This window comes from Lactuca virosa, chromosome 4 (assembly GCF_052849685.1).
Source record: "Lactuca virosa cultivar CGN04683 chromosome 4, Lactuca_virosa_CGN04683_v6, whole genome shotgun sequence".
In the NCBI taxonomy this organism is placed as follows: Eukaryota; Viridiplantae; Streptophyta; class Magnoliopsida; order Asterales; family Asteraceae; genus Lactuca; species Lactuca virosa.
In genome coordinates, this window is record NC_136429.1 from 322,109,464 (window position 1) to 322,118,862 (window position 9,399).

Here is a 9,399-nt window from a genome sequence, read left to right on the forward strand (position 1 = left end):
GTCAAGAGAGTTGAATAAGAATTTTCAAAGAAACCCACTCTTTCCGAGACAAATTAGGAATCTAAGCAAATGCTTACTTTTTCAATGTTGATTGTGATTTAATCTTTGGTATAACCGACATGGATATTGATGTTGAGATCAATGTCGAAGATAATCAAGTATCAGAAGAATCAAAGCACTCTGATGACTCAACAATAACTGATGAACGAACTGATGATCATTTGTCATCAACATCGAGATTTAATATCGAAGGAGGAGAAAATTCAACATCTGATCAAGTAGTGGGGGAGCACTTGACTTCTCAAGCTCAAGTCGAGGGGGAGCTGTTACATTCGCAAGCTAGTGTTGAACGGGAACAACAGATAGCGAATCCATTTGTTAAGGGGGAGCCAAGTGGAACTAATAATGATGATGATAATGATGCTCTAGGTAATGAATATCATGATATTATGATAATATTTCCATTGTAGATGAACTGTATGAAGTTGAAGAAACATTTGAGGATGCACATTTAGAGTTTGATCCTATATTTCCTCCTATGAAGAAATTGACCAGGGATCATCCTAAAGAACAAATTCTTGGTGATTCTAGTTCTGGTGTTTTAATTCGAGCACAACTTAGAGTTAGGAATGAGGTTCTTAATGTTCATCAAGAATATTGTATATTCAATGTTTTTATTTCAAAAATTGAACCAAAAACCGTTATGAATGCATTAGAACATATCGATTGGGTTGTTGCAATGCAATCCGAGTTGGCTGAGTTTGAGAGAACAAAGTTTGGAGGTTAATTCCCAAACCTGGAAATGTTTCAACTATTGGTTTAAAATGGGTCTTTATAAATAAAATGGATACAGAAGGTAATGTACTTCGAAATAAAGCTAGATTCGTCGTAAAAGGTTATTCTCAACAAGAGGGAATTGATTACGAAGAAATCTTTGCCCCTCTCGCAAGACTCGAGGTTGTAAGAATTTTTATTGCTTATGCAACTCACAAGAATTTCGACTTCTATCAAATGGATGTAAAGTGTGGATTTCTCAATGGTATACTTGAAGTGATGGTTTATGTTGAGCAACCACCTAGATTCATAAATGATAAGTTTTCTGACCATTGTTATATCCTTGACAAAGCAGTTTATGGGTTAAAAAAGCATCTCGTGCTTGGTATGCTATGCTAACCAATTTTTTGAAAATCGTCACATTTAAGCAAGGATGAGTTGATACCAATCTATTTTGAAAGAAAGTAGGGGATCATCTAATCCTTGTTCAAATTTATGTGGATGACATAATTTTTTTGTTCTACTGACCCTTCGTTGTAAAATGAATTTGAAGATCTTTTGAAGAGTCAATTTGAAATGAGCATGAAGGGGAAGATTAATCATTTATTGGGACTGAACATTCTTCAAAGAAGGGAGGGAATCTTTATTAATCAAGAAAACTATATGTGAAGCCTGTTTGAACGCTTTGGGATGATGAATTTCTCAAACGCAAAGGTTCACATGGTAGTCACCACTTGCTTAAGTCCTTCATTGAATAAGCCCGTTATTGATGTAAAGACATATCGAAGCATGATCGGTTCGTTATTGTACTTAATTGCAAGTAAATCTGATATTACGTTTTTGGTTTGTAATTGTGCCAGGTACCAAGTGAATACCATGGAACCTCATCTCACAACCATTAAGAATATTTTTCGTTATCTCCATCGATCTTTGACTCTAGGATTGTGATATCCATCAAACACAATATTCTTTGTTCACGCATTTTCGGATGCTGATCTAAGGGGTTGTCAATTGGATCCCAAGAGTACAACTGGAGGATATCAATTTATCGACGGGAAGCTTGTGAGTTGGCAGTCTAAAATCAAACATGTGTATCAATTTCCACAGCTGAGGCTGAATACATTGTTCTTGCGTCCTGTACTTCTCAAGTGATCTGGATCTAAAGTCAATTACGTGACTATGCGATTAACATGAAGAAAATTCCAATATATTGTGACTCTCAAAGTGCAATTCGCATTTGTATTAATCTAGTTCAACATTCCAAAACAAAATATATTTCACTTCGGTACCATTTCATCAAAGATCATGTTGAGGATGGAAATGTTGAAGTTAATTTTGTTAAAACAATAGACCAACTGGAAGATATTTTTACAAAACCACTTGATGAAAAATCATTTTTGAGAATTTTAAACGGATTAGGAATGATGGAAGCTTGTTATGTTCCTCATTTAAACTAATTTTTCTTAGATTTGATTTGCGAAATTTTGGACTAACGTTCGTTACTGACATAATTTCATTCAGAGGTTATTGTTCACGTTCAGCGCTTCTACCCGCTTCATTTTCGAAACTGGCTCTGAATAGCAAATGTTGCCAACTAACGAATGGGAAGCTAAGGAATAATTGAGGTAAGAACAAATGGGAAGCTAAGGACTAATTGAGGTAAGAACAAATGGGAAGCTAAGGCTTGTGTCAGCCAATAATGAATGGGATGTTAAGACTTGTAGGAGTAATGATGAATGGGAAGGAACAACTTTTAGGAAGTGATAACAAATGGGAACCGATAGAAAGTGGAAAGCGTTCACTTTTGGGAAGCGATAAAGCTTATGCTTATGTGATATAATAGCAAATGGGAAACGTATGCATTTGTGAGCCGATAGAAAATTGGAAGCGTTGGTACTCTTATTCATTTATCAATAATGAATGACCAATGTTGGTAATATCCTTATTTTTTGTTATTATTTTTATTTTAGAAAATTTCAAAAACACCAAAAGATTTTCTTTATTTTTTTCTTTTCTTTCTAAAATTCAAAATTTCCAAAAAGATTTCTTTGATTTTGTTTTTTATTTCTTAAAATCAAAATTCCAAAAATATTTACTTTATCTTTTTCTTTTATTTCATCAAAATGAAAAATATAAAAATATTTTCCATATTTTTCTGCGATTGTGAATCTCATTGTAACAATGTTTTACTCAAATGCATGCAAAAAGCGAAGCTCAATAGGGAACTGGTATCATTCGCAACTCATATACTAGTTAGGTGTCCCTAAAAGCATTGTTTATGAAGCCTTAATGAAAATTTTCTTATGAAAATTTCTTCCCAATAGGTTGTATTAACAATAGTCCAAGAGCTACCTTTTTCTTCTCAATTTGAGTTAAGAGATGACTTCTAGGTCACATTCATTCGCAAAGGTACACTGTATTTTCGTACCCAACCTTTTTCACCCTAAAGTTCTAACACTTGCACACACAATGACGCATACCCAAGACATTTCTAGCCTAAAAATAATTGCGATGTAGTTATCTCAAAAAATTGTGTTTATGATCCTAAATCATTTTTTCGTGATGAAGGTGAGACCCAACAAACCAAACCACAAGGAATTGACAGTGAACAATTTATTGTTCAAGATTTTCACGAAACCTCATGTTTCAATGTACCAATTTCAAATGTTCAAAATCTTATTTTCACTTCTTATGAGTGATCTTAATGAAATGTGCTCATCCCAAGTCATTTCTTCCCAATTAGATCTAGCTTTTTAATTTTCTATGAAATGAGATTTCCGTTTGAACATTCTTTGATCTAAAGCCACTTAAAATTTTTTCCAAAGCTTAATTGTTGTTGATTACACTGATCACACAAGTATTTTCTTAACCATTTGCACTTATGTTAAGTTGTGATTTTGTATGAAATTGATGCCACCTACGAAGCTTATTAAAATATAACCTTCGTTACTTCTCAATAGGTAAACGATTGTAATTCACGGGAAACCATCCAAGCACTTTCCATCTCTCTTGATGATGAAGGAAGAGTATATTTGTCCGGGATCTTACTACTTTTATATCAAAGTTTCTTTGACATAAATATGTTCAAAGTTTTATCAATTTGATTCTATCTTGTCTTTTGGTACACAAAAGCACTGAAATCCTTGAGGTTATAGTAATTACCAACTCACACGAAGATTTCGCAAAGACTGGGTTATGATTTCATTTACAATTCCTACAAGTGAATGAGGCCCAACCTTAGCCGATGGTGTCTTGGTTCCTAACGAAGCTTGGTGACGGTTCACTTCATTTTGAGAATAATGAAGTATCCGTTGGATGTGATGTTCCAGTATTTTCTCATGGCTCCAGATAAAAGTGCTCATTACTTTTACACATGGCGTTATAGGGCAATGACGGTTTAATAACCCACTTCACATGTGGCATTGGCCAATTGGGACATCATTTGAATTTGAATTTGATGTTGGTTATAAAAGCCAATGTGATCATTCAGTTTTCCTTTTCTAATTCCTGATATTTACGGAAAGAGCCCTAACCCTAACTTGCAATCAACTTTGAACTTCTTTTGGTCATCATGTCTACTGGAAATCCTATTATTATTGATCAATTCAACACAAACGATGATGAAATTTCTCAAATAAACATGAAAGTTCAGTTCAACAATATTTGGTTAAATCCATTGATCAACGATTACCTAGACGAGTTGCAAATGCTTGTTCAAGTGATGAATGACTCTATCCTTACACATGCGTTGACAACTTCTTTTGTTGTTCCGATGAAGTGGCTATCTTTTGCTGCTACAACCACTATGTATAACAAAATAACAGGAATCATCTTCTTCCATTTGGAGACACAGAAGACGAAGAGGGTGAATAAAGAGCAGTTTTCCCAAATTCTCAAACTAACGTCTTAAGGTCCATTCGAGGAGGTTACGAGCAAACAAGTATTGCATATGTTCAATGAAATGGGGTTTCATCCATTTCATTCATTTGTAAGCAATTTCAAGAAATCAAGTTTTCCTGGATTATGAAAATTCTTTTTTGGAATAACTCTTCAATGCCTAACTAGACGATGTTTTGGTTTTGATAAGGCTAAACTCAAATTTTACTCTGTAGTGGTTGGTTTGTATTATGGGGTAAATCTGGATTATGCTTCATTGCTTTGGGTTGAATTTTCTTCTTCAATCAAGCATTCTAAGAAGTCGACAGAGGTATCCAATGCTCGATTCTGGAGTTTAATTCCACATGAATTTTATACTCAAGCAGGTGTTCCAATACCTGAAGATGGTGAGGTTGCTACATTCTTACAGTTACACATTCCCAAATCAGCAATTGATGATCCGATAATGTTTCATTTTCTTGTTCGTATTTTGGATGCTATGATTAATTTGGTATATCCTACTAATAAGCTTTTGGTACAATACTAAGCTACTATGGATCCCACTCCTACAAGTTTTATTCCTAAAGATAGAGAAGGAACTTCCAAAGAATCACATGCTACAAAGTAGAAGTCAATTGCAAAGCCTAAAGTAGTTGAGAAGGAAGTGTCAAAGAAAAATATATCTGAGAAGTCTGGAAAGGGGGTATCCAAGAAGGTCACAAAACCTGATTCTTAGAAGTGAATAGAGAAGTCTATAGGTGTTGGTACTGAAAAGCCAATTGAGAAAGTTGTTGATGAGATTCATGATCAAGAGGTTGTCCCTATGAAACTTAAAAAGATAAAGATGAAAGCCAAACCAAGAGGGATTGTGATAAAGGAAGTTTCTGAGGCTAATATTCAGGAAAAGAAAAAAAAGAAAAGATGTTGATTTCTTAAAAAGACTTAAGAAGATTAGAGCTTTGAATGCTGAAGCAACTTCTACTAAAGCTCCAACACCATTACGAATGTTTGATACAAATCGAGACAACGAAGCAAACGAAGATGAGTTGTTTGGGAATGATGATCAGATGTTTCATGTTTCACTCAAGAAGGATACCACTGTTGAATTGAATTTCGAGGAGAAAAGTATTCGTGATGTTAATGTGAACGTATCTAATATGGACACAAACATCAATTCTAGTGAACAAATTATCACTTCGCTCCCTGAGCAGACAACAGTCACACCACCCGAGGTTCCTATTTATGAGTCCAATATAGAGGAGTGTAGAGCTTTAAACATCACTAAGAACATTATGAGCTTCGTAATATGTTTTCTCAAGAGATAACAAAACTGGATAAGTTTTCTGAAAAAGGTTAAAGATAATGTTGAAATTTTGATTGGAGCCACTTGCACAATGATCGAATGTTCGGGCCTTTAACAAAAAATTATCTAAGGGTCTAATAGAGAAAAAAGGAAGTGCATAGTCAAGTGTTCACAAAAAATGAGAATTTGCTTATTGGCTTTCAAATCGACACCAATACCTGAGAAAATTATAAGATATACATATACAATTTCTATAACAAATACACTTACGTAGGAATAAACATTTCTATTTAAACTAGGAATCCAAATAAGTTTCTATTACAAATACACATTAATAAGAACTATTCTAATCAGAATCTCCCTCATATCCGTCAGTGTCTTCTTCAGTATCATAATCAGAATCATTCTCATCATAATCAATTTCGCAATCAGAAACATCATTGACTCTACTATATGTCAGATGAATTTCAATTGCACTCTCTACATCTTCATCATCAACTCTTGGAATGTTTTGAATGCACATGCCAAAATCGATAAAAAAAGTGAAGCATTAGATGAAGAGATATTTTGAACTACGTCAACATTTTCCACATTTTCTTCTGAGCCATTGTCAACATTTTGGACAGACTCACATAATAAACACAAATACACATATTTTCATAAACATATACTACATATACACCAAATACACATACATTCTTACATTCATACTTGAGGACTTAAATGGGTGAACATTCTTGTAACTTGTATATGTTGCTTATATTATTTTTCTTTAATAAGTTATCATAGTATAGCATACCAGTTGTTTGTCTTAATGTACATGTATCTGTTGTCTATAGATATCTCTTTTCCTTTTGCAGGTTATACAATTTATCGACAATGATGTTGACTATAAAAGATCAAACTCCTATTCTTAGGTACCCCTACCCCCACCTTCATTAATTATGAATTATCATTAAAAAATCGTTTTTTTGGTATGTTTTTTTCTTTATCTAACGATCCATACCCAGTAAATGTTTTTATTATATGTTATAAGTTCTAATCATTCACGGTTAGTTGTTTAGATGGTGAAATATTGTATATTTTTTTGCGAAGATGCTAAGAGACTACTACTAGAAACAAAGAGTGTCGGTGGCTTTCAAGCTTTGATGACTTTTAGTTCAATGAATATGTTTCATGGTGAAATATTCTATCTTTTTTGGGAAGATGATAAGAGAATACTACCCGAAAACAAAGACTATTGGTGCCTTTCAACCTTGGAGGACTTTCCTGATAACATCAAAAGGTAAAGTATATTTTCTGTTTGTTTTTGAAATATAATTGCTTTATGTTGATGTTATTAGTTTATAGGATACCATTTTATAAGTTGCTTTCTGAATAGATTATTTTTAATTTGTGTCTACCATGTATAACATGGTTCTTTTACATGTGGACAACTCCTTACAGAGAGTCGGAAGCAAAGAGAGACAGAGTGCAACAACTACATAAAGGTTTTAATGAAATGGCCATGAAACAAGAATTGTTGGTATATGCATGAAATGGCAAAGAACTTTCATAATTGTATATTATAACATCTTACATTCATATCATCCTATTACAACATTGTGAAAAGCACTTTCATATTTGTATATTATAACATCTTACATTCATTTCATTCTATTACAACATTATGCATTCACCATTCATATTAATGCAATGTAAAAAAACTATCAAGTTATAGCATTATACTCTCTTTTTAATTTTTCTTATAATAAGGACATTATACTTTGAAAAACATTTAACTTAACATGATCGACTGGTATATGTGTGACAGATATCACCAACTTTTTACAGACATGTTTAAATTAATAACTAATGTTTATTTTAGTTTATTTATTTATTTTTTGCAGGTAGATATTCAGTATCTTAACATGATCGCCTGACAAGCCCCATCCCCATATCCTTGTAAATCAGGGAAGCCGTAGTGGGTGCCCCACTGCTCTGGCAACCGAATTTTTGCAGGTGAAAGCTTGTATAGACCCATAAAAATGCCTTGGAATCTATGAGCGTTGGACATGGATAAATAAATCATAAATAGGAAAAAAAATAAGAAAGCAACAACAAGCTTATGAAAAGAGTCAATGAGAGATATAGATCTTAACACAAAGTTAAGATCATTTAAGGAAAAAGTAGAAAACTAATAAATTACAGGAAAAAAAATTAGAAATAGACAATAAACAAGTACTTGTTGACATAGAGAAACTGAAGATTCAAAAGTTGATACTGGAAGGATTAAAAATGATTCCATTCAAAAGGAGGTACAAGTTGATGAAGAGATTGAATTAAGATATTATTACATAAGAGGAAAGTCAGGAAACAACAATTATTCTTGTCTTTTTATATGATGTGACATTTCATAGGACTAAGTTTATTTTGTTTATTTGGATAATCAGAATGTCAGAAGTAGTGTTATTATCCAGTCCTTTGTATGTTTATCAGTTTGTATGCTGTTCCTCCTTGACTATTTAAGGAGTGATTTAATGACAAGAATATTACGGATTGTTCTTCCAAAGACAGCATATTCTCATATTAACTCTCTTTCACTTTTCTCTCAAGTCAAGAATATTCAAACATTCTTCTTGTTTACTTACTGTCTTTACTTTGATTATACTCATAGTTCTTCATTTATTACTTGAGTACTTTTTTGAATTCTCTCTTCAGTCTCGACTGGTCTTACCAGACTCGGCTGGAACTTCAATTAAGAGCAGACATAAATCTTTTGATTAACTCAAGGTTTGAGTTTTCAAACCTTGTCCTTGCGCATCATATCCTTGTTCTCACAATTGGTATCAGAGCTTGAGTGGTTGTCCTTTGAATCCATAAGAACATATTATAGTTGATTCGAAATTACCTTGGTATTTCGATCATTTCTGTGTTCAGGATAAAAGTTCTTCTATATACCACTTCTGCTCTTATATCGAAGATTCAATGGTTGCTCCTAATTCTCAAATAATGTATTCAATGCATATAGAAAATAGCGTGGGTTGCCCTTCTCGTGCCCCATTGCTAGTTGTTGAAGAGTATGATCACTGGAAAGTCATAATGGAAAGGTTTTTACTTGGAAAATAAAAAGGTGAAGCTATCTGGAGATCCGTTAAAGAAGTTCCACATGTCCCTGTAAGACAAATTATGAGATATGCTGCTGCAACTCTCATGGGACAAGATGGACATCGTCAAGTACCTCCTATTGCTAATGATATCGAGAAACTGAATGCAGATCAAGTTGCATTCTCTGAAATGGTGTTTGGTGTTCCACCTTTTCTCTTTGAGCACATTAAATTGTGCAAATCCGTTAAAGATATTTGGGAAACACTTCAAGACCTATTCGAGGGATCAGAAAATATGAAGGATAAGAGTTTAACTTTGGTTGTAAATGAGTTCGATACCTTCACTACAACTCCTGGTGA